At 48.8% G+C, this 22,969-nt stretch overlaps 1 protein-coding gene across 5 annotated transcripts in view; it reads right to left on the bottom strand.

Annotated features, from left to right (window-relative positions):
- Positions 1 to 1,482, bottom strand: part of HIVEP3 (HIVEP zinc finger 3) — a 267,897-nt gene extending 266,415 nt beyond the window's left edge. For 4 of the 5 annotated variants that reach the window (XM_088178522.1, XM_088178523.1, XM_088178526.1 and 1 more), the window contains exon 1: positions 133 to 672. The gene's annotated coding sequence lies outside the window, so the exon portion shown is untranslated. Of the gene's footprint in view, positions 1 to 132; positions 673 to 1,378 lie in introns of those variants that run through there. The other variant, XM_088178525.1, reaches the window with a different exon arrangement.
- Between the last annotated feature and the right edge of the window lie 21,487 nt (positions 1,483 to 22,969).

The following is a 22,969-nucleotide window of genomic DNA, read 5'->3' as shown; positions in this document are numbered from 1 at the left end:
ACCCGCAGCGAGCCAGGGGAGGGAGAGAAGGAAGGAAGGGCGAGAAAAAATCCCAAAGATCCACGCAGAGAACAACAGCAAAAAAAAAAAATATATATATATATATATAGCGACAAAAGCCCCCGTGCCTACCTTTGCCGGGGGCCAGCGGGCAGATCCCGGAGCGGTTCGGGTCGGTGGCTGTTCCCTTCTTTATGAAATGTTCGGCTCAGCCGGTGCTATTTGCATTCTTTCATTAGCACCTGTTTCAAGTAAGGAAGGAGAAAGCTCATTGCGAGATCAGCTTCCTCTCCGAATAAATTATTAAAAAATTAAAAAAAATAGAGAGAGATGCACGCTGTCAAATAATAATAACGCTAATAAAAATCAAAAAAATACCACATGGATATTAAAGCCCAAAGTAGGCAGTTTAATAATGGGAGGTCTTGCAGGTTGTGAGCATGCTCCAGCCGGAACAAATCCTTCCTCTGTTATTCCTCTGAATAAAAATAAACCACGATCAAGAAACCCAAACGGAAGCTTCCTCCTAGAATCCCTGCTGCTGAAAAATATGTAATAAATTCAGCCCGAAGACGCAGACTCTAATCAGCAGCTGTTTTCTGGATCCAAAGCCAGCCAAAGCCTCTCTTGTCTTTTCCCACTATGAGTCGAGGCCTTTTTGAAAAGGGTTTTAACCTTTTAAAGACACAGCGCACCAATTATCACTTCTGGAGGACTGTCACTCACGGCGCAGGGAAATTAATAAAGCGGCAGCGGTGGCACAGTCGGAGCACGGGGAGGTGTGGTTTGCCCTCCCAGGGTTGCCTCGGGAATATTATTGTATGATTATTATTTTTAATCGGACCCCCTCCCCTTCGGGGAAATAATAATAATAATAAAGTGCGAACTCGCCAGCCGGCTCTGGGATAAATGCAAAGTCATTATAAAACGGAGCAGCTGCTGGATGCCATTCCCGGAGTTCTGCCGTGGCTCCTTAGTGGGGTTAAATTTGTTGCGAGTGAATTTTTCGGGATTAACAGTTTCCAGCCCGGCCGGAGCTGGGAGAGGGTTAACGCCAGGCACAGAGCAGCTCTGTCAAGTGCTTCCCATCAAACTGAGGACCGGGCTGCGAAGTTTGAACCGAGCAGCTCTGGCACAGCAGCACCGCGTCCTTCCAGGGCTGACATTCCGGGTTTTTACCAAACCCGACCAAACCCCCCCCAGAGCAGCTCAGCCCTCCGCTAAGCAGCGCCGGTGGCCCCGCGTGTGGCACAGCTCGCCGGGGACAGCGCCGAGCCACCAGCAATGGGAGGGGACAGCACCGATCCCCCCCAAAGCTGCGCGTCCCCAGGCCCCAGGGCAGCGTTCCCCGGCCGTGGTGCCACCGTGCCCGGCCCACCTGGGTGGCGGTGCCATCCTCCCGCTCAGTGCTCGGGGCCATCCCGGGGTGCTGCGGCTCCTCCGGCCGCGCTCGCCTCCGGCCAGGCTGTGCGCAGCCCCCGGCATGCGAGCCGGCGGCTCTCCCGCCCTCTCCCCCTCCTCCTCCTCCTCCTCCTCCTCCTCCTCCTCCTCCTGCTGCTGCTGCTGAAAATCATCATATTTCATGTGTGCCTGCTCCAGCCCCGCCAATTGGCTGGGCACTCGCAGGCGGAAATGTCAGCAGCAGCCCAGCATCGCTGCGCGCCCGGGGCCGCCCCGTGCCCCCGGGACCACCGGGACCACCGGGACCATCGGGACCACCGGGACCACCGGGACCAGCGGCTCCCCGCGGCTGCCAGCCCCGCCGGGGACACGGGGCGCGGGGCCGGCCCTGAGAGTGCGGGGAGAAGGGATTTGGGTGCTCGCTGAGGGTTCTGTGCCCCTCCGGCTCGGCTCCGGGGGGATGGAGCTGGCAGCAGCCTGACCTTGAGCCGCGCGGGTGCGGTGGTTCCCGGCGAGGAGCGCTTCTCTCCGGCCGGGGGAGATCCGGAGCATCTGCTCGGCTCCGGGAGCCGCGGTACCGGCGCTGCTCGCAGGGATGAGCCCTGAGAAATGGAGCGTTCCTGGCCTTTCCACCCATTTTCAAGGCATTCGTTTGCAGCTTGCCCCTGACTTCCAGACCTTTCTAACAAGATCAGTATCAGTGTTTTCTTTATCTTTTTAATAGCTGGGGTTTGGAAATAGGGGCTTGGCTGAAGCTCCCCTGGAGGTGCTCAAGGCCAGGTTGGTCGGGGCTTGGAGCAGCAGCGTGGGACAGTGGAAGGTGTCCCTGCCCGAGGGATGGAACAGGATGGGGCTCTAAGGTCCCTCCCAACCCAAACCAGTGTGGGATTCTGTGATTCCATCCCCAGCTCAAGTGGGAAGACAGCCCAAGACTTCTCCTCATCTGATCATTTTCCTTCTCCAAGCAGGTGAGGAACAAAAAAGAATTCCAAAAATCCTTTGGAAGCGAAGCAATGGAATGGCAGAATGGAATAATCCTGAGGAAAACCTCCCCTGCAAACACCTGCAAATGGAAGGTGAACACATGCAGGGACAATGGAAAATGTTCTCCTAAGGAACAACGGAGCCACCTCTGCCTGCTGGGTTCTCCAGTAATGCAAGGAACAGGGGAAGCATGACAGCCAAAAGCCAACTTTTATTTCCTGGCTTCTTACACAAGAATTAAAAAAAAAAAAAAAAAAAAAAAAAAAAAAGGCATTGTCACAGAAACGAAAGAGGATTTGAGTGCAGCATTTGTGGCACAAATCAGCTTAGAGAACCTGCAGTTCCCTGCTGATTGGGAGAAAACTCCGTGGGAAGTGGGCAACAGATTGGATGGAAGAGTGAAAACTCCAAAGCTTCCTTATCCGGCCATGTGAGGAGCAGCCTGGAGCCCAACCCTCATCAGCAGGTGGATCCTGCTGCAAGGGGAGCCTGGGGGTCACCACTGCCACCATCTCCAGTGTCCCCCAGTGCTGTGGCACAGCAGAGCCCATCACCACTGTGTGTCACTGTAGGCATTGAAACCAGAGAGGAGAAATGAGAGAATCGGGCTGCTGAGCAAAAAACAACCCCACCAAGAAAAAAAAACAAAAAACCCACTGAGCAAAAAAAAAAACCCTCACAGAGCAAAAGAAAACCCCACTGAGCAAAAAAAACCCCACAGAGCTCTTCATGCTGCTCTTCCTCTCCCAGATTCCAAGAGGAATTCCAAAACCAGCCATTCCATCATCTACCCCAGCCTGGGCTTCACTGGTGATCCAAGGCACCATCCAGGAGAGCCCAGGGGACCTGGTGGAGATGTTGGGGTGGCTTCACCACATTGGCATTGGGCTCCCACCAGTGCCACCCATGGGAGCCCAGACCCCCAGGTGCCACCAGGCTGTGCCACCCAGGCTTTGGTGGCCTTCAGGGGCCTCGATTCCCACAGCCACAAGTGACCAAAAGAGCTGTGACAGTTTGTGAAAGTGTCACAAGGTGGCATCTAAACCCCTAAATGGCTACTGGGAAAGCAGAGTGACCATCAGCCATAACTGGGCAACCACAGTGACCATCACACATATCTGGGCAACCAGAGTGACCATCAGCCATAACTGGGCAACCACAGTGACCATCACACATATCTGGGCATCCAGAGTGACCATCACACATATCTGGGCATCCAGAGTGACCATCACACGTAACTGGGCAGCCAGAGTGACCATCACACATATCTGGGCAACCAGAATGACCATCAGCCATATCTGGGTATCCAGAGTGACAATCACCCAAAACTGGGCAGCCAGAGTGACCATCACTCATAACTGAGCAGCAAGGGCTTGTGTGAGCAGGAACACAATCTCCAACCTCCTGCCCAAAACAAATCCCAGCAGATCTGGACGAGGAGATCTCCTTTGGAGAGATGGATGATGAGAGTGGTGGATCTGTGCTTCACTGAGCCTCACCACCAGCCAGGAGCTCCTGGCATGGGGACCTTGTCCCTCCTAACTGAGCCAAGCCCAGATCTTGTTTATCCCCCGTGAAAATTCAGAGATAAGGCCCGAAATGGATGGGAGTTCAAAGAGCTCAGCTCTGCCTGATCTGCTCTTTGTTTTTCTCTCCAAGGCCATCACCATCCTGTCCTGCTCTACTACAGGGATGGATGGGATGTGTTCAACAATTCCTCTCCTTCCTTAGGGTCCTTGAAGCTCCCCTCTGACCCCACACAATTTTTAGGAGTTGCTTTCTGAAAAAAAAAAACCCCACAGAGTAGAAGTTGGGGCAAAGCCACAAGCACCTGATTCACCCCTGGAAAGAGAAATTGATAAATTCATCCCCAAATCAAGCAGCTAATTAGGGTTTAGTCCTGTTCCTAAGCACCATGTTGAGGTTACATCCATGCTGGAAAAAAGCATCCACAGAAGGTTTTTGCACTTTTTTCACCACTTTGGGGCTTTTTAGCAGCGATACAAATTCAGCTTTCCTCCAGTACTCTGAAACCTCCCCAGCGGTTCAAAAAATTGTTGTAAACCAACCTTAGCAGTGAGAAGAACCCTGTGGACAACCAGGGAAAGGCCTGAATTCCAAATTCCCCACATCCCCACACCCTGAGGGGCAGCATTCCCAGCCCCCTGTCAGAGGCACAGGCTGTGGCAGGACAGGGCTGTGCTCCCCTCTCTGCCACAGACGGTGGGTGCAGATGTGGAAGAGATAACTCGGGGTGAAAGGCCCAAAGGTGCCAGAAGGACTCAGCTAAGAATCAACATCTTAGTCTGGAGAGCAGATGTGGGAAGAGATAAAAGAAATATTTTTGACTGAGGGACACTGTTTTACAAACTGTGAAAGAGGCAGAAGCCTTCTACACACACACCCTGAAGGTGTGGGAGACTTCTCCCCAAACTTTGGAGGCAAATTCCGTGGTTACTGCCCTGGGGATTGAGGAAAAGGATCTCGATGTGTGCCCCACCAACACTGGTGGGTAAGATCCACTGAATTCCAAATTATATCATTTCTTCTCTAGCTGTAACATGAACAGGTACCTCTAACCTCGGGCTGTATTTACCTGCCAGGAGTCTCTTTTTATCTTTAGTCCTGTGGAGTATTCGTTCATGTCTGTTAGTTTTGTGTCTATTAAATAAATAATCCATTCTATAATAGACCAAATCAGCTATTATTAAAGAACTTGTAAATGAGAGTGGGTTTTGGGGTGCTGGCCACCCCAGTAAAGCTCCTGCCTGCTGCCAGGCCTGGGCAAAGGGCAGGCATTGATCTAAACCCCACATCCACATGTGGCACACACTCCACAAAGCCCACCTGGCAACTTCTGAGGGATGAAGAGTTGGGCTCCACACTGGAGCTGGGACTGCTGGGAACAAGGAAAACCCTCCTGCTGCATGGCCAGGGACAGGAGCTGGTTGGGATTGGTGAAAAGGAGGGACAGGAGGAGTGGAATGGACAAAAGCAAAGCCAAAGCTGTTGGTTTTCCCCTTGTTTCAGGCAGGATGTGCTGCTGGCACCCCCAGGTATGGGTTAGATTTCAGAGGTCAGAGATAATCCCTGCATAGCTCATTCCTCCTTCTTTTTCTCCCATGAAAATAAATAATCAGGTGAAAAATTCACAGCGTGAAGATTTTGAAACTTCCTTGTGGATCTTTTCCCGTGACAGCACCAGCTCTGGGGGGAAGGACATGGGTGGAGGGAGGAGTTTAGGACTTGTTTAAATCTCTGGAATATTTCCAACAGGCAGCCTTGCCCCTTTCCCCAGGATCCATCCCTAATGTGCAGAGCACAGCAGGATCAGGCTGATCCTTCCATGGGAATTCCCACTTTTAATGGGGTTTCTCCTGTGAGGAATGACAGGGAGCCATGGAAACACCCCTCAAACCCGCTCAGCAAGGAGCAGGGAGCTGCATTTCCTTTTAATTGTTGCTTCAGGAGTGCTCTTGGGACCAAAAAGGAGAGGGATGGGTTCATTCTGCTGCTTCTCTTCCTGCACTTTTTTCATCAGGAGTGGAGACACCAAGGCCAAGCCTGGCTTTGGGTTCAATTCCTCTGAAGCCTTCCTGGGACCTCACCCAGCCCCACAGCTCAGATTCCCAGTGCCACAGCTTTGGGATCACAGTGTGAGGCCTGGGAGGATGCAGAGGATGACACGAGAGGGAAAAGGAATGGGAAAATGTCTTGGGTGGCAATGCAGGATGTGAGCAGGGCTGTGGATTCCATCCCCAGCTGTTCACCCAGCTGTTGCAGTGTTCTTTATCTTGCCCACAGCCCATCCTCCCTCCAGGAGATCTCTCCTGTTCATGGCCATGCAGTCCCAGGGCAGGGCTGATCAAATTCCATCATCCCATGGGGAGATGCTCCAGCCAGGGCAGGAGCCGAGCATTTCCTACCCAGATCAAAGGGGAGATTTGGAACAGCAGAGCAGCCTTTTCCCACTGCATCCCAGAGGAAAACCAGAGCCTTGCACATCATCCCTGCAGCTTTGGAGGAAAACTGCACCTTGTGCAGGAGCCCTGCTCCAGCAGAACCACATCTGTCACTGCAGGAGGATGCAGCCACCATGGAATGGGACTGCACCAACCCTGACTGACTGACGGGGGCACCTTGGATTCTCCCTCTGCCCCTGCTCTGGGTTTGTTCTCTGCAATACTGCATTGCTATTGGAATTTTCCTAGTAAAGAACTGTTATTCCTATTCCCATAGCTTTGCCTGAGAGCCCCTGAATTTCAAAATTATAATAATATGGAGGGAGGGGTTTACATTCTCCATTTTAAAAAGTGGCTCCTGCCTTTCTTGGCAGACACCTGTCTTTCCAACCAAGACAGAAAAGCAGGGAACAGCCCACAGACAGGGCTGGGAGCACTCTCAGGGCCCTGAGAAGCTCTGCCCAAACCAGGGGCTGCTGGTCCCTCTCCTCCCAGTGCTGCTCACTGCAGCTGGAATGGGCTTGCACAGGAGCAGGGGGGGAGGGTCCAGAGGCTGAGGAGCTCCTGGGTGCTGCTCAGGGCTGGATTTTGGGGTTTGGGAGCTGCTGCCTCCTGAGCAGCCAGGTCCCAGATGGAAAAGTGGCATGTGCTGAGTCTTTCTTAAAATTAGAAAAGACCCCAAAACCTTGTTCAATGACAGAAATTGCCAGAGCTTGGTTGATGGAGTTTGGGGGTGGAGGGCTCTGTCTCCCATTGCCATCACTGATCCCCCAGCCTGTCCTGAGGGACGGCCCAGCATTACCAGGAGCCCTGAAAGGGCTGAGATGCTGCACAGGGGAACGTTTATCATGGAATCATGGAATGGGTTGGGCTGGAAGGGACCTTAAATCCCACCCAGTGTCACCCCAGGGACACCTCCCACTGTCCCAGGCTGCTCCAGCCCCAATGTCCAGCCTGGCCTGGGACACTGCCAGGGATCCAGGGGCAGCCACGTTTTCCCTGGACAGCTCAGCCTGGTTCGTTTTGTTTGAAGGAGGCCCAGTCCAACCAAGGGAAATAAAAATCACTGAGCAAAGCAGAGCCCACGTGGTACCAAACTCTCTTTTTTTATACAACTCTCTGCCCTTTTCCTTTTTCCTGCTATTCCTTCTGGGGATGGGCACTCTCTGTGACAGCAAACTGCATCCTACACGTGGGAATGGGATTCCCATTTTCCTGATTTTAAGCCATTTAAACCATTCCCTGATTTTAATCTGCAGATCCCTAAGCTCACCTGCACACCCAAACGAACATTTAGGAACTGATTGAAGAGCAAACCTCTGCAAATATTTGGATTATTAATTCTGTGCTCCAGAGTTACCATCTGATACCAAAAGATGGGCAAATCACAACAAATGCAAGTTTCAGATTAGACAGCTGGGAGTTTAGGAGAGTTTTTCCTGTTGAATTTTCCCTGAGCCCACAACCTTTTCAGCTCAGACACATTTTTGTCTGCTTAACCAAAACCTGATATAAAACCCCACAGTCTGCCCTTGTGAGATGCAGAATGTCACAGCAGAGCAAGGACAGCCAGAGAAGCTTTGCTGCAGTCCCTACACTGCAATATTTTGATATTTTGCCCCTCAGGTCAGGTGACACTCAGGGACAGAGCATTCAGTCCCCAGCCTCCCTGAGGCTCCCGGTGTTCATTGATCCCTGAGCTCCAGGGTGTTTGGTTATTGATCATCTCTAGGTGTTTGGTTATTGATCCCCCATCTCCAGGGTGTTTGGTTGTTGATCCCTCATCTCCAGGATGTTTGATTATTGGCCCCTCATCTCCAGGGGTTTGTTTATTGATCCCTCATCTCCTCTGTCTCCCCACCAATTCTGCTGTTGCTCAGGGCAGGTTCTGGGGCTCTCCAGCACTCCCAGTGGCACCGGGGGTTTGGTGATCTCAGGGAGGAGAGGAAGCAGCTCCTTCCCAAGGAATGACTTCTCCAGGTCTGACACCAATATTTGAAGTTTTGTGGATCCCACCACGATTCTGCTCCAGTCCCAGCCCCAGGATGAGCCTTGCTCATGGCTTGGTTTCCCCTCCCTTTATTGAAAGCCTTGTCCTCAGCCAGGGACTGCTGTAATTCCTGCCTTACCCCCCTGCAGCCTCCTCCCCATTAACCCAACCACAGACAACAACCTCAGACCATTCCGAGCAGGAAGCGGCGTAATCTGCCGTGCATTAAAGGTCTAAAAAAACCCTGCCTAATGTTCCAGGAGTCTCAAGCTGTTAAGCCACTGCTTAACTCCGGTAATTCACCAGGAAGCCTCTCTCGTGGCACAGCCTCTGAGTTGTTTTCATTTTCTAATAACGAGCACGTGACCCAGGCGTTTAATGAGTTCCCGAAATAACTCGACCAAAAGGCAAAATCCAAGAGGTTTGGCTTCCCAGGGTGGGGGAAAAAAATAATAATTAAAATAGTGAATGGGCAGGAGAATGAAATAAAGGCCGGGGGTGAGCATAAAATCATTTAGGTGGAGTAGGGAGTTGCTTTTCTTTCTCCAGGGAGTTGAGAGTGACAGGAGCCAGCCAGCCTTGCAGGAGCACCTGGGGCTCTCCAGCCCTCTTCCCACTGCTCATCAGGAATTCTGATCCCTCCTCTTGCATTCAACCCAGTGAGGATTTAAAAGAAGGACCAGGAAAATCACTGACTTTGTACTGATGCCTCATGGTGTTATTCCAGAATTGTCTCTTTACAAAGCACAAGTGGAGGGATCAGAATTCCTTAAATGGTGCAGGGAGAGAAGGAAAAGAGTCTGCAGGTTCTGTGAACTCCCTGCTGCGGGCACTGGGCTGGATAACCACGGTGCCCCTTCCCAATTCTCATCCTGCATCATCAGGAATTCTGATCCCTCACCTTGCATTCAACCCAGTGATGATTTAAAAGGAGAACCAGGAAAATCACTGACTTTGGAAGCACTTTCTCCTCTGTGAACATCAAAGTACATCCCAGAGGTGCCTCACAGTGTTATTCCAGAATTGTTCAAAAAGTCCACGTGGATGGATGGAGGGAATGAATGGTGTGGGGAGAGAAGGAAAAGAGCCTGCAGGTTCTGTGACCTCCCTGCTGCAGGGAGGGTGGATAACCCATGGTCCCACTTTTCATCAGGAATTCTGATCCCTCATCTTGGATTCAAACCAGTGAAGATTTAAAAGAAGGACCAGGAAAATCACTGACTTTGGGAGTACTTTTCCCTGTGGACATCACAGGACATCCCAGATGCTAATTGTGTTATTCCTCACTGTGTCATTCCAGAATTGTCTCTTTGCAAAGTGCAAGTGGAGGGATTGAGGGATCAGAATTCCTTAAATCATGTGCAGAGAGGAGGAAAAGGGTTTATAGGTTCTGTGAACTCCCTGCTGCAGGGAGGGTGGATAAACCCCAGTCCCATATTCCAGCTGGGTCTGGAATTACCATTGATCCCAAAGAACCACCACCAAGGCAGATCCAGTTTTAAAATTCTGGAAAAGCCTGAGTTTTAAATAGTTTGGGGGTTTATTTTAAATCCAAGCAGGGGTGGGAGTTTATCTTCTGTCCATCCTCCTCCCAGTCCAGCCTCTCATGTCCCACTGCAGGGAAAGCAGCAAAAAAAGGGACTGAAACTTCCTTTGGAGCACGAGAGAACCAGAACTGCTCTGGGGGTGTGGGTGGGAATTGCAGAGCTGGAACATTCCTGGCACAGCAGCAAAGAGGGGCTGTGCAGGATGGGGAACAGGATCCTCACCAGGACTGGGAACAGGATCCTCATCAGCCTGGGAACAGGATCCTCACCAGGACTGGGAACAGGATTGTCACCAGGGTTAGGAAGAAGATCCTCAGCAGAAAGGGAAGAGGATTGTCACCACGCTTGGGAACAGAACTGTTACCAGGACTGGGAACAGGATCCTTAAGAGGCTGGGAAGAGGACTGCCCCCAAAGTTGGGAAAAGGATTCTCACTAGCTTGGGAAGAAGCTCCTCATCATCTTGACAAAAGAATTGTGGACTGGGACTGTAACACTCCTGCCCTGGAGGGGCAGGGAATGAGAAACACCCCTCGAGGTCATGGTGAGAGGTGCCTCCCTCCCACAGGCCTTTGCAGCACATGCTAATCCCTTCAGTTCTATTGGTTTACACAGTTGCTGTCACCCCTGCCCAGCCCCTTTTTACCATATATTCACCTCCCCTGGAATGTTCTTCTCTCTGCTGATCCCCATTGGTCCTGCAGTGCTGCACCCCTGTCACCCCACGGGTTCCCCCAGTTGGCTGCCCCTCCTCTGCACCACTTTCACCTTCTCCCACTGGCCCTTGACTCTCAGATCCACCCCCCTGTCCCATATTTAATCCTGTGCCCTCAATCCCATCCTGGTTTTGTTCCTGGACCCTCTTTGAAACACTGAACTGTTCCTGGAGCTCCATACAAGACCATCCTTTGTTAGTCAGCCATTCAACGAGCGTGCTCTGGGTTCTGAGAGTGCTGCTCACACTGGTGAAGGCACTGCCCCAGAGGGTTCTGAGCATCTCGGGAAGAGGAGCCTCACCTGCCTTGGGAACAGGATTGTCACCTTGGTTGGGAAGAGGATCCTTACCCAGGGTTGGGAAAAAAATCCTCACCAGCCTTGGGAACAGGATTGTCACCATGGTTGGGAAGAGAATCCTCACCCAGGGTTGGGAAAAAAATCCTCACCAGCCTTGGGAACAGGATTGTCACCGGGGTTGGGAAGAGGATCCCTACCCAGGGTTGGGAAGAAAATCCTCATCAGCTTGGGAAGAGGATCCTCAGCAGGAAGAGAAGATCCTCACCAGGCTTAGGAACAGGATTGTCACCGAGGTTGGGAAGAGGATCCTCAGCAGGGTTGGGAACAGGATTCTGACCAGGCTTGGGAAGAGGATCCCACCAGGCTGGGGAAGAGGGTCCTCAGCAGGTTGGAAATCTGGGACACAGGAATGACCTCTGGCCCCAGGGAGGTTTGGGTGTATCCAGGTCCTCCACCAGGAAGGACATTTGGAAATTTTGGAGTCCCCCAGTAACCCCAAATGCAGAAGTCTGGGGAGCAGGGCAGCCCCAGCTGCAGGTCAGAATTCCACCCTGAGGATGAGCCCTGGCTCAGGGTTTGCTCTGACCCCAGCCCAGGCTGGGCCTGCAGGAATGGAGGAAATGAGCTCAGCCAGGAGTGAGTGGCAGCCATAGGTAGGAGCTCCAAGAACAGATTTTTAAAAAGTTGAATAAACACTGAGCTGGGAGATTTGACCAGAAATATTGATTATTTACACCAAAAAAAGAAAAAAAATCCATTTGACATTCCATGAACCAAACCCTGGGACAATTCCACAGAAGCTCCAGTGGCCATGGCAGCTCCAGAGCTGTACTGGGACCAGTACAGGCACTGGGCCCCATCTCCATCCCACTGATGGATTTGGGATCAACATCTGATCCCAGGACACCTTCCCTGCACAGCCAGGCCTGCCTTAAAACTCCTCCAAATTTCATTTCCATATTTAAATAATTCTACACATTTCAGTCATTGGGGATTTTTTTAGGGGTTGTTTGGGTTTTTTTTTGTTTGTTGGGGTTTTTATTGTTTTTTTTTGTTTTGTTTTGTTTGGTTTGGTTGGTTTATTTTTTGTTGCTTGGTTGGATTTTATTTGGGTTTTTTAACAGTAGAAAAGAAGAGCTAAGAGAACTTGTGGTTATTCTTTTTTTAGCTTAAAACCTGCCCAAAGATTTCATTTCAAATCAGGCTCGGGGAAAGTAAATTACATTTTGGCCAAAGGCCAAGTCTTGAATTTCTAATTAATTGAATCAAACTTTTTCATAGTAGAACCCTTGATAATTCCTATAACCAATTTCCCTGGAAAGGCAGTCAGGGAGAGCCCTGCACCAAATCAGACAGAAATGAGCAGGGAGTTCAAAGGATTTGTTCTCATTAACCCTGGAGAAAATGAGTTCAGCCAGGAGCTGAGTGGCAGCCGCAGGTAGGAGCTCCAAAAATGGATTTTAAAAGGTTGAATAAACACTGAGCTGGGAGATTAGACCAGAAATATTGATTATTTACACCCCAAATACGCATTTGATATTGATATCAAGCAGCGACCAGCACACAGGGGAATTCAAGAGTGGAAGAATTTGGATCTCTATTAAAATAACTGATTAAAACTGGAATTAATAACTCAGCTTGCCTAAAACCAGGCCTATTTTTATCAGTCTTGGCAGCTGGTCCAGTGAAAGACGTGGCCAGTCCTTAGGAACTCCTTTAATTCTTTGGGATGAGAGAACAAAACCCCAGGTCTCTGGTGCACACCAAGAATTGACATTTAGAATAAAGAACAGAAATCCCTGTTTATTCTTGATTTTATCAGGGAATAACTGTTTGATTCCCAGCTAAACAGCTCCTGGGGAAGCAGAAATTAAAGAAATTAATGGGAATATCCATTGCAGGAATAATTAATTGGTTGAAGAGCTCAAGAGCTTTGCACTCAGGGGACTTGGAGGTGCCTGGCTGGGTCCCTGAGGGGGAGAAATTCTCTGCCCTGTCCTGGAGAGGTCCCACTGCTCCTCCTGTTCCCAAAAAAATACCCCAGGGCACCCATTCCATCCAATTTTGGGGCAGATTTGGTTCTGTGGGATCCTCCAGCTGGAATCTGGCCCAGTGGTGCTGTTTTATCACAAATTATTTTGTTTTCTTTTATTCCCTTTTTCCTCATCGAGGGGCTGATCCTCGGAGATTCCTGGCAGGAATTTCCTCTCCCAGGAATTGCTGTCAGACCACAATTCCCAACTCCTGAAGGATGGGATGGAGAATCAGCCCCGTGAGGGGCCTGGGATGCACAGGGAGAGCAGGAAATTGGAAATCAGGGCCCCCACAGTTGCCCTCGGGCATTCCCAGTCCCAAGTGCCTCATGTCAATAATCAATTATTTTTATTTATCAACTAAATTAAGAATAAAACCAGAAAATGGTAAAATGCACCTATGGTTCAAGGGCAAATATTTTATTTTTAAAAAACCCAAGGTTTATCTAAACTTAAGGATGGGAACAGAGAGGTTAATTTCTTTAGTATTGGGTGTAAAATTCGCAGGAATTGGCATTTTGGAAAAAGAGGAGGTTGTGGAAAATGATTCAGGAAAGCTCCAGGTTAAGTGGATTAAATCTCTCTCAGAAGATGCAGGAAATAAGCAGAGAAAAAACAAAGAAAGGCAAAAATAAAGGATCCCAAAAGAAGTTAAAAGGAAAGAATCCCAAAGTAAGCTGGATCTCAAGGACTGGGGAACAGTGTTATAAAAATAACAAAGCCAAACTGGATCAGAGGCTGCAAAGGAAATTAAAACAAGTAGGGAAAAGGAACAAAGGAAAAGGGAAATGAAGAAAGGGAAAGGGGAAAAGGTAAAAGGAAAGGAAAACAGGGAAAGGAAAAGGGAAAAAGGGAAAAGAAAAAAAGGAAAAAGGAAAAGGCTTCAGAAACAGCATTGGGAATAAAGAGCTGAAGTCAGTCCTTCTTAAACCTATCCAGGAGAATTATGGATTATTCCTCCTAAAAATCGTGGAGGAAGCAAAAAATCCCAAAGATTTTGTCAGGAATAAACAACCCACCTCAGCATGGGAAACAATTGGGCTGTGAAAGCCAAAGTCAAGCCAAGCCTAAAGCAAAGCCAGACCTGCAGCTAGGACAGAGCAACTGCTCCTGAGCCCAGTTTTCCCTCGGGATGGGATTCAGGGAAAGGATTGCAGGTGTAAGGGAAGGACTGGAAGCAGATTTGGCACCGACCCTTCTCCTGCATGGCCAGAGATAAACAAAGGCCCTGCTCTGTTTGGTTTAGCAGGAACAGAACAACACAACTGTGAAATATCCCAGGTGAGATTTCACAGTTTCCTTTCTGTCCAGTGCTTGTTATTCCTGAGAACATCCTGCTTGCATCCAGAAAATATCCCAGTTAAATTCCAAACCGTGTCCAGCATCCCAGGATGGATCTTTGCACACGGTGGAGCTTGATGATATTCACTGGAGTTTCACCACGGGGAACATGGAGCCACCTGGAATTTTTTTATTTTCCCATTATCTCAGTTTCTAATGGATTTTTGCAGCTTCCAACTCGGAATTCATTGAAAAAATCACATTTAACTGATGCAGCAGGGACGGCTCTGATCTCTGCTCCCTGGGACAGGGACAGCAGCCAGGGAAGGGCTGGAGCTGGGCCAGGGCAGGCTCAGGCTGGAGATGAGGGAAAGGTTCTTCCCTCAGCCAGAGGGTGCTGGGCACTGCCCAGGCTCCCCAGGGAATGGGCACGGCCCCGAGGCTGCCAGAGCTCCAGGGATGGACAGGGGGGATTGCTGGGGGGTCTGGGGCTGGATCAGTGATTCCTGTGGAATATTCCAGCCCAGCACATTCCATGATTCCGTAATTCCAGGTGACCCCTTTAGCACCTCTCAGCTCTGCCCCCCTGTATTCCCTGTGCTGAGAGCAATAGGAAAGAAAACATTTCCTAAATTCAGCATTAATAGAAGAACAAAGGGAAGAGCTTTATTCCCAGTGCCATCCCAGCCCAGCCCCAGTGCTGAGGGTGAGGATGGGCACTGGGGCTGCAGGACACCTGTGCTGGGCTGGGACCTTTCCTGTCCCCTCCTGGAGATGAGAGCAGCAGCAGCAGAGCCAGAGCAGAGATTGTAGCCGTGGAAAGGGGTTTTAACCCTTTAAGTGCAGCAGAAATAAGATGCACAGCTACATGGTTGTCTTTCATGACAGGAAGAAAGAGCCAAGTTTATTCACAAACACACTTGGTTTTATAGCAGGACTGCAACTCCCAGAGTAGAGAAAAGGTGATTGGTTCAGAGAGAAGACACCCCATGGCCAGGGCCTGGGCACACACCACAACAGGGCTTCTATCTTGTTATTAATTCCTTTTTATTGTGACCAAATGATCACCCTGGGGGAAATTCTCCCTGGCCTTGAGCTGGACCAGCTCATGGGCTGGGAACAGAGCTGAGAAGCTCCAGCCTGGAATATTTTCCAGGCTGTAATTTTCTTACTTTCTCAAGATGTGTCCCACAGAGATCCCATGGATGTCACAGGGAAAAGGCAGCGCCTGCTGTGCTCTCAGGCAGTTCCTGGGTCTCCCTTTCCATCCCTGAATCCGTGGCACTGCCAGGACCCTGAAATGCAGCTGGATTGGGAACAGCAGGAAAAATTTATTCCCAGTGAGTGAGGCCTGAATAAAGAGCAGAGAGGGGCTGGAGTCTCCTCCCTGGGGATATTCCAGAGCCATTGGATGCAATCCTGTGCTCTGGGACCCTTCGTGTCACTGCACCCTGGAGATGGGGAGCCAGCAGCAGAGCCAGAGCAGGAATTACATGGAATTCACATGGAAGGAAACCTCCCAGTGTGGCCATCCAGGAGCACTTTGTCCATCACATCCCAGCACCGGGGACTGGCACTGCTGGGGCTGGATCCCCTTCCCAGTGTCCTGACAGGTCCCTCGTCACCCCCCACCCTCCCCAGATCCCTCCCAGCTTTCCCCTGGCAGAGCCCCAGGAGCCTCATTCCATAAATCCATTTATTGCCAGGGCAGTAACACAGGAACAAACAGCCCTGAGCTGGTGCCTCCAGGGAGGGACCCCAGAGCACCACCCTGCTTCCCCACACCCCCACAAATAACCCTCAAATCCCTCAGTCCCACTGCTGCAAGTCCTGGGATGTCCCTGGGTGTCCCTCAGCCAGCTGTGCCCTGGTCCCTTTGTCGTCCCCAGGGTTGGCAGCTCCTGGGATCCCACCCAGAGCTCAACCTGTGCCCCCCGAACTCCTCAACACTTTCTTTGAATTCTGAGTTCTGTATCTTCTCCAGGAAATCCCAGGGAAAATTCCCCAGGAAATGAAGATTTTTTTTTAGACCTCGCTCTTTCTCGTCAGTTCTTTCAAAGCACAGCAGCAGCAGTGATTCCATCAGTAGGATCACTGAATTATGTTTTCAATTAAAACAGATGTTGATCCTGCATCCCAGAGAAGCTCATCCCACCCCTGGCAGTGTCCCAGGCCAGGCTGGACGGGGCTTGGAGCACCCTGGGACATTGGAAGGGGGCCCTGCCCAAGGCAGGGGTGGCACTGGATGAGTTTTCCAACCCAAACCATTCCGATTCTGTGATTCCAACAGCATTTCTGAAATAATTCATTAACACACACTTAATTTGCATTAAGTCCTGAGAATCAGCAGAGAGGTCACAGTCACAGATGGGCCTCACAATAAAACAACCCCTCATAATCAATATCCCTGAATAAAAATAATGAGGATTAAATAGGGTGTTCCCATCTCCCAGTGCCACCACACCTTTCATTTCCCAGCACTGGCAATGTTTTGTTTTCCCTTTGAATTGCACAAACTTCTCCAGAGGATTCGTTATCCAGCAGGAAAACCAAACTGGCCCTGGTGACCTTCTGCAAAAAGGGAAAAATGCCTCAGGGCAGGGTTTCTTTCTGGGTTGTTTTTGTTATTTAAAGAGAAACTTTTAACCGTTCAATAAATCCAACAAGGGGAGGGGGTGGGTGCAGCCATTTGTCACTCACACAAGGGACAAGGAAATGTGGCAAAGGAAGGCAGGGGTTTCACAGGTACCTCAGGAATTTTATCGAGGGAAATTTGATCCAGAAATAGGAAAAATAGGGCTGGAAATAAACAGGGTTTCTACAAGGAAAAGCAACCAGGAGTGGGCAAAAGATGAGCTGGCAGCGTGGGCTCAAAATTCACATTTCACCAAATCTTTTCCAGCGCCCTGCCCCAGCTATTTGTGGTCTTTATTCAGGTGCTTTCCTCCCATTCCCAGCTCATTTCCCTGCAATTCCTCTGCTGGGAAACTGAAAATATGAACAGAGTGAAACTCTCGGGAGGGTCAGGATGGATTCTGGGGAAAGCTGGGCTGCAGCCAGAGCTCCCAGCACAGGAGCCATTCCATATCTCAGCAAGCCACGTTTCCATATTAACCAAATACTGGAGATTCCCATCCAAATATTGCCCCAACCAGGTTTAAACTCCAAGAGAAGAAAATTCTGGGGTGTCCAAGGATCCCCGAGGCTGCCAGAGCTCCTGGAGCATTGGACACCACTCAGGAATGCACAGGGGGATTGTTGGGGTCTGGATCATCCTGTGGGATCTTCCCACTCAGGATATTCCCTAATGTAGAATAATAAACTTTTCAACCCACTAAACTCACCAGAGCTCAGTGAGGAGCAAAAATCCCTCACCAAGGCACTTCAAAGCCTGACCCCAGCTCCAGAGGTTCTGGAAGCTCTCCCTGCACATTCCCACAGTAAATTATTCATTTTCCCCTTCTGTTCCTTTGAGTTTCATCCTTTTCAGGGCTCTGCCAGTGCTTTGCTGCTCTCCAGACACCAAATTGGGAAGTTCTAATTAGGCAGAAGCTCTGCTCCCCAAAAGATCCTGATTCTCCACGGAAATGCAGGAAAAACTTTGGGAAAGAGGAGGAACCAGAGACTGGCAGCCCAGGCTGGGGCAGCGCTGAAGAGTTCCCTTCTTTTTAAAATAATTGGATTTAAATTCCTCCTAATGCTGAAATGAATTGAATCTCTTTAAGCCCAGAGTGTTGTCACGTGTTGAAGGAGCTCAGCTCGCTGCTGCTCCCAGTAAAAATAGCAATTCCTGGCACTAAGAATAGCAGGAGCAGCAGCTGATCCCTGTCACCTGCCCGGGCTGTCCCAGCGTGTCCTGTCCTTCCAGCAGCAGGGACAGCTGGGCATGGGGAAAACCACCCGAAATTGCAGAGAAAACACCCAAAAAGGCAAGGAAATGACCCAAAAATGCAGAAAAATGGCCTAAACGTGCAGGGAAATAACCTCAAAGTGTAAGAAAATTACTCCAAAATGCAGGAAAATTACTCAAAAAATATGCAGGAAAACAACAACAACAACAAAAAAAAGCAGGAAAAGGAAAAGATGCAGGGAAATGGCTCAAAAATGCAGGAAAATTACCCAAAAATGCAGGGAAGCAACCCAAAAATGCAGGAAAATGGCCCAAAGAGATGCAGAAAAAAAGACCCAAAAATGCAGGAAAATTACCTTAAAATGCAGGAAAATGATCCCAAAATGCAGGAAAATTACTCCAAAATACAGGAAAATTACTCAAAAAAGATGCAAGAAAACGACCCAAAAAGATGCAGATGACCCAAAAAAGTTCAGGAAAACGAAGAAAAAAAGAAAAAAAAAAAGATGTGAGGAAATTACCCATAAGGGGATGCAGGAAAACAACCCAAAAAGATGCAGAAAAATGACCCAAAAATGCAGGAAAAGGGCCCAAAAATGCAGGAAACTCCAGGTTTGGTGGTGCTGGGAGCAGAGCCCAGCCCCATCCTCCCCCCCCCCCAGAGCTGGCAGGGATTCTCCATGAGGATGGGAAATTTGGGATCTCTTTGCTCATCTCTTCCTCATCCATGGAAGTGTCCAAAGTGGGGAAAAAAACCCCACAAAAAATCGGTGAAAAATGAACACTGTAAAGTCCTCCCATCATTTTTTACCGGGGGCAAGACCCAAAACTTTCTCGTGATGGGTGTTGGGGTGGGATGAGGAAAAAAAATCCTTGGAAGATGAAAGATTTGTGCTTCTCCCTGCAGCTAAAATCTGCATTTCCCCGAGTGTGCTCAGGGGGTGTCACCTACCCCTGGGCAAATCCTTTGAGCAGCTGAAAAAGAAAGAAAAAAAAAAAATTAAAGGAGGACCTGGCTGGATTTGGAAAGGATTTGGGGATTTTTGGAATCAGTTTGTCACAGAAATGAGAAGGAAATCGGGAGCCAGGCTCGTTTCTGTCAGCCCTGCTGGAGGCAGCAGATGGGGAGGGGCTGGAAATAGCAGGGCTGAGAGGATTTCAAATGGGAAGTTTGGCTTGGGGCAAAAAAAAAAAAACAGCCCTGGACAAGGGAAGAGGAATTTCTGCACTTAATTCTCAGGTTTTTGGGCTTGGGAAGGTGGATCTCCTAAAGGAGAGACTTGTTGGTATTGACATCCTATGGATCACACAGGGGGGGTTTAAAATGGTATAATGGAGTCAAGGAGCAGGGTAATTATAAATTATATTTGTTTATATTTCAACTTTTATATTCTTATTTATATTATATTCATATTTAAATTTGTATTTTTATTCTTATTTTTATTTGTATTTTTATGTAAATTTGTGTTTGTATGTGTTTATTTCTATTTCTATTTCTATTTCTATTTCTATTTCTATTTCTATCTATATCTATATCTATATCTATATCTATATCTATATCTATATCTATATCTATATCTATATCTATATCTATATCTATATCTATCATTTATATCTGTATCATTTATATCTGTATCATTTATATCTGTATCATTTATATCTGTATCATTTATATTTATATTTATATTTATATTTATATTTATATTTATATTTATATTTATATTTATATTTATATTTATATTTATATTTATATTTATATTTATATTTATTTCAAAGGAAATGTCAGCTATTTCCCAGCCTTTCCTGTTTTCTGCAGATAAATCAGCTTTGGTGGCACAGGCTGGGAAGGCACCTGGACACATAAACCCAGCTTGAAATTTAAACCAGAATGGCACCAAAATTGGGGGTTTTACTGGAAATCAGTCAAAAATCAACTTTCCTAAAACATTCCAAAGCCTGGTTTGCACCATCCTGTGGCAGATCAGGGTGAGGGGGTCGGACACCAAATTCCAAAAGGGTTGGAGCTCTCTGGGGAGGTTTCTGTGCTCTGCAGAAAGAGACCAGAACCTCAAAGGAGCCTGAGACTGCAAAACCTCCAATATTTAAATCTCAGCTATTTCCAAATAATTTCAAATTAATAATAACTTATATAAAGGATTATTAATTTTATTCCAGGGAGAGCTGGGGGTGCTCCCCTGGAGAGGAGAAGGCTCCAGGGAGAGCTCAGAGCCCCTGGCAGGGCCTGAAGGGGCTCCAGGAGAGCTGGAGAGGGACTGGGGACAAGGCATGGAGGGACAGCACACAGGGAATGGCTTCCAGTGCCAGAGGGCAGGGCTGGATGGGATCTGGGGAAGGAATTGTTCCCTGGCAGGGTGGGCAGGGGCTGCCATGGAATTGCCAGAGCAGCTGTGGCTGCCCCTGGATCCCTGGCAGTGCCCAAGGCCAGGCTGGACATTGGGGCTGGGAGCACCTGGGACAGTGGGAAGGGGGATGGGATGGGATGGGATGGGATGGGATGGGATGGGATGGGATGGGATGGGATGGGATGGGATGGGATGGGATGGGATGGGATGGAACTGTCACTTCCCCAGGGAAGCTGGAAATGTCAGTTCTCTAAGGGCTAAAGGGAATTAAACGTGTTGGCAAAAGGTGAACAATCAGCCAGGAGCGTTTCTCTGATTTCCCAGGGTTTTGGGAAGAAAATTCAGAGAGGGAGGGATGGAATTTTAGAAAGGAAGGGATGGAAATTCAGAGAGGGAGAGATGGGGCCGTCCCTTCACAGGGAAACTGAGAATTGTGGTGCTCTAAGAGTTAAAAGGAATTAAATGTATTGATGAAAAGTGAACCATCAGCCAGGAGCATTTCCCTGATTTTGCAGAGTTTTGGGATGGAAACTCAGGGAGGGAGGGATGGAATTTTAGAGAGGGAGGGATGGGATGGGATGGGATGGGATGGGATGGGATGGGATGGGATGGGATGGGATGGGATGGGATGGGATGGGATGGGATGGGATGGGATGGGATGGGATGGAATGGGCCTGAAATGTTACCTGGGCCCTGCCTGATTTTGCAGACAAGCCCCCAGCACGTGCAAAACAACCAAAACTTCAGGAAAATCGACATTTTAGACACATCCAAACAGCAAAATCCTGCTCTCCTCCCTTTCCTCCTTCTCCTGGGCCAGGTGTGGGAAACACCAGGGAAAAGCGATGGTTGTGTTTGTCTGGAGCAGGAAACAATGGGATTTGCAGGCAATTAAAATCCCAATTTGCTCTGAAAACACATCCAGCCAGCACTCATTGATTTCTGTCAGCAGCTGCCGAGGACAAGGCCGGGCCCGTTTCTCCTCCCTCCCCAGGGACCCTTGGCAGACACTGAGTGCAGAAGGAAAATCCTTCTCCAACTCATCCAAAAGCAACAATTTGGGCTTTTTTTTTTTTTAATATAATTTGAAGCATCAGCAGTGGTGGGAAAAATCACTCAGAGCCCCAGGGCTTTGTGCTGATTCCACAGAGGGACTGGCAGGGATCCCCCAGCACAGCCAGGGACGTATTTGCTGCAGAATTCCACACTGGAATTGCTCAAAAATTCTCATTTTTCCACAGTTTTGCACATCCAGGCCTGTGTGAGTATACAGAATGCATATGTGTGTGTGTGTATATTTATATATTTATATATTTATATATTTAGATATTTAGATATTTAGATATTTAGATATTTAGATATTTAGATATTTAGATATTTAGATATATAGATATATATCTGTACATGTATATGGATATGTATGTATTCTGATATGTTTTTATATTTTTATGTTTTCTATATTTGCATTTACTTTTAAATTTTTATTTTACCTTTTAAATTTTTATTTATTTATATCCATCTGGCAGGGATTCAGCAGGTGGCCACTTTACCTCACATGCCACGCCCCAAATTCATGAATTATTTTGGGTGCCAAATTCCCTTCCCTTTCCTCAGCCCCCCAGGCTCCTCACATTCCCATTTCCCAGGCTTTTTATGGCACAGAAATCTACATTTTTCGCAGCCACAAGCTGGGATCAGCTGGGAGTTTGTCACCTGATCAAGGGGCAGGATTGCAGCTCCCAGGGGCTGTAAATTGATTTTGTCTGGCAGGAGCAGCCTCGCTCTGTTTGATCTGAGTCCTCCTTTGGGGCAGCAGCAGCTTTGGAAGTGAGAGTGTCCTGGTTTGAAAGATAGATGTGGGTTAAGAAAGGCAGGAGCCTCTCTTGAAATGGGAAATGTAAACCCCCTCCCTCCAAATTATTATAATTTTGAAATTCAGGGGCTCTCAGGCAAAGATATGGGAATAGGAATAACAGTTCTTTACTAGGAAAATTCCAATAGCAATGCAGTATTGCAGAGAACAAACCCAGAGCAGGGGCAGAGGGAGAATCCAAGGTGCCCCCGTCAGTCAGTCAGGGTTGGTGCAGTCCCATTCCATGGTGGCTGCATCCTCCTGCAGTGACAGATGTGGTTCTGCTGGAGCAGGGCTCCTGCACAAGGTGCAGTTTTCCTCCAAAGCTGCAGGGATGATGTGCAAGGCTCTGGTTTTCCTCTGGGATGCAGTGGGAAAAGGCTGCTCTGCTGTTCCAAATCTCCCCTTTGATCTGGGTAGGAAATGCTCGGCTCCTGCCCTGGCTGGAGCATCTCCCAATGGGATGATGGAATTTGATCAGCCCTGCCCTGGGACTGCATGGCCATGAACAGGAGAGATCTCCTGGAGGGAGGATGGGCTGTGGGCAAGATAAAGAACCCTGCAACAGCTGGGTGAACAGCTGGGGATGGAATCCACAGCCCTGCTCACATCCTGCATTGCCACCCAGGACAGGGGGGAATAAGGATTTTCTGGTGGATCCAAGGCTTTGTGTGCCAGCATTGGCAGGGGTGG

The sequence above is a fragment of the Sturnus vulgaris genome, chromosome 24, assembly GCF_052056855.1.
Source record: "Sturnus vulgaris isolate bStuVul1 chromosome 24, bStuVul1.hap1, whole genome shotgun sequence".
Lineage (NCBI taxonomy): Eukaryota > Metazoa > Chordata > Aves > Passeriformes > Sturnidae > Sturnus > Sturnus vulgaris.
This window is presented reverse-complemented; position numbering and strand designations above follow the sequence as displayed.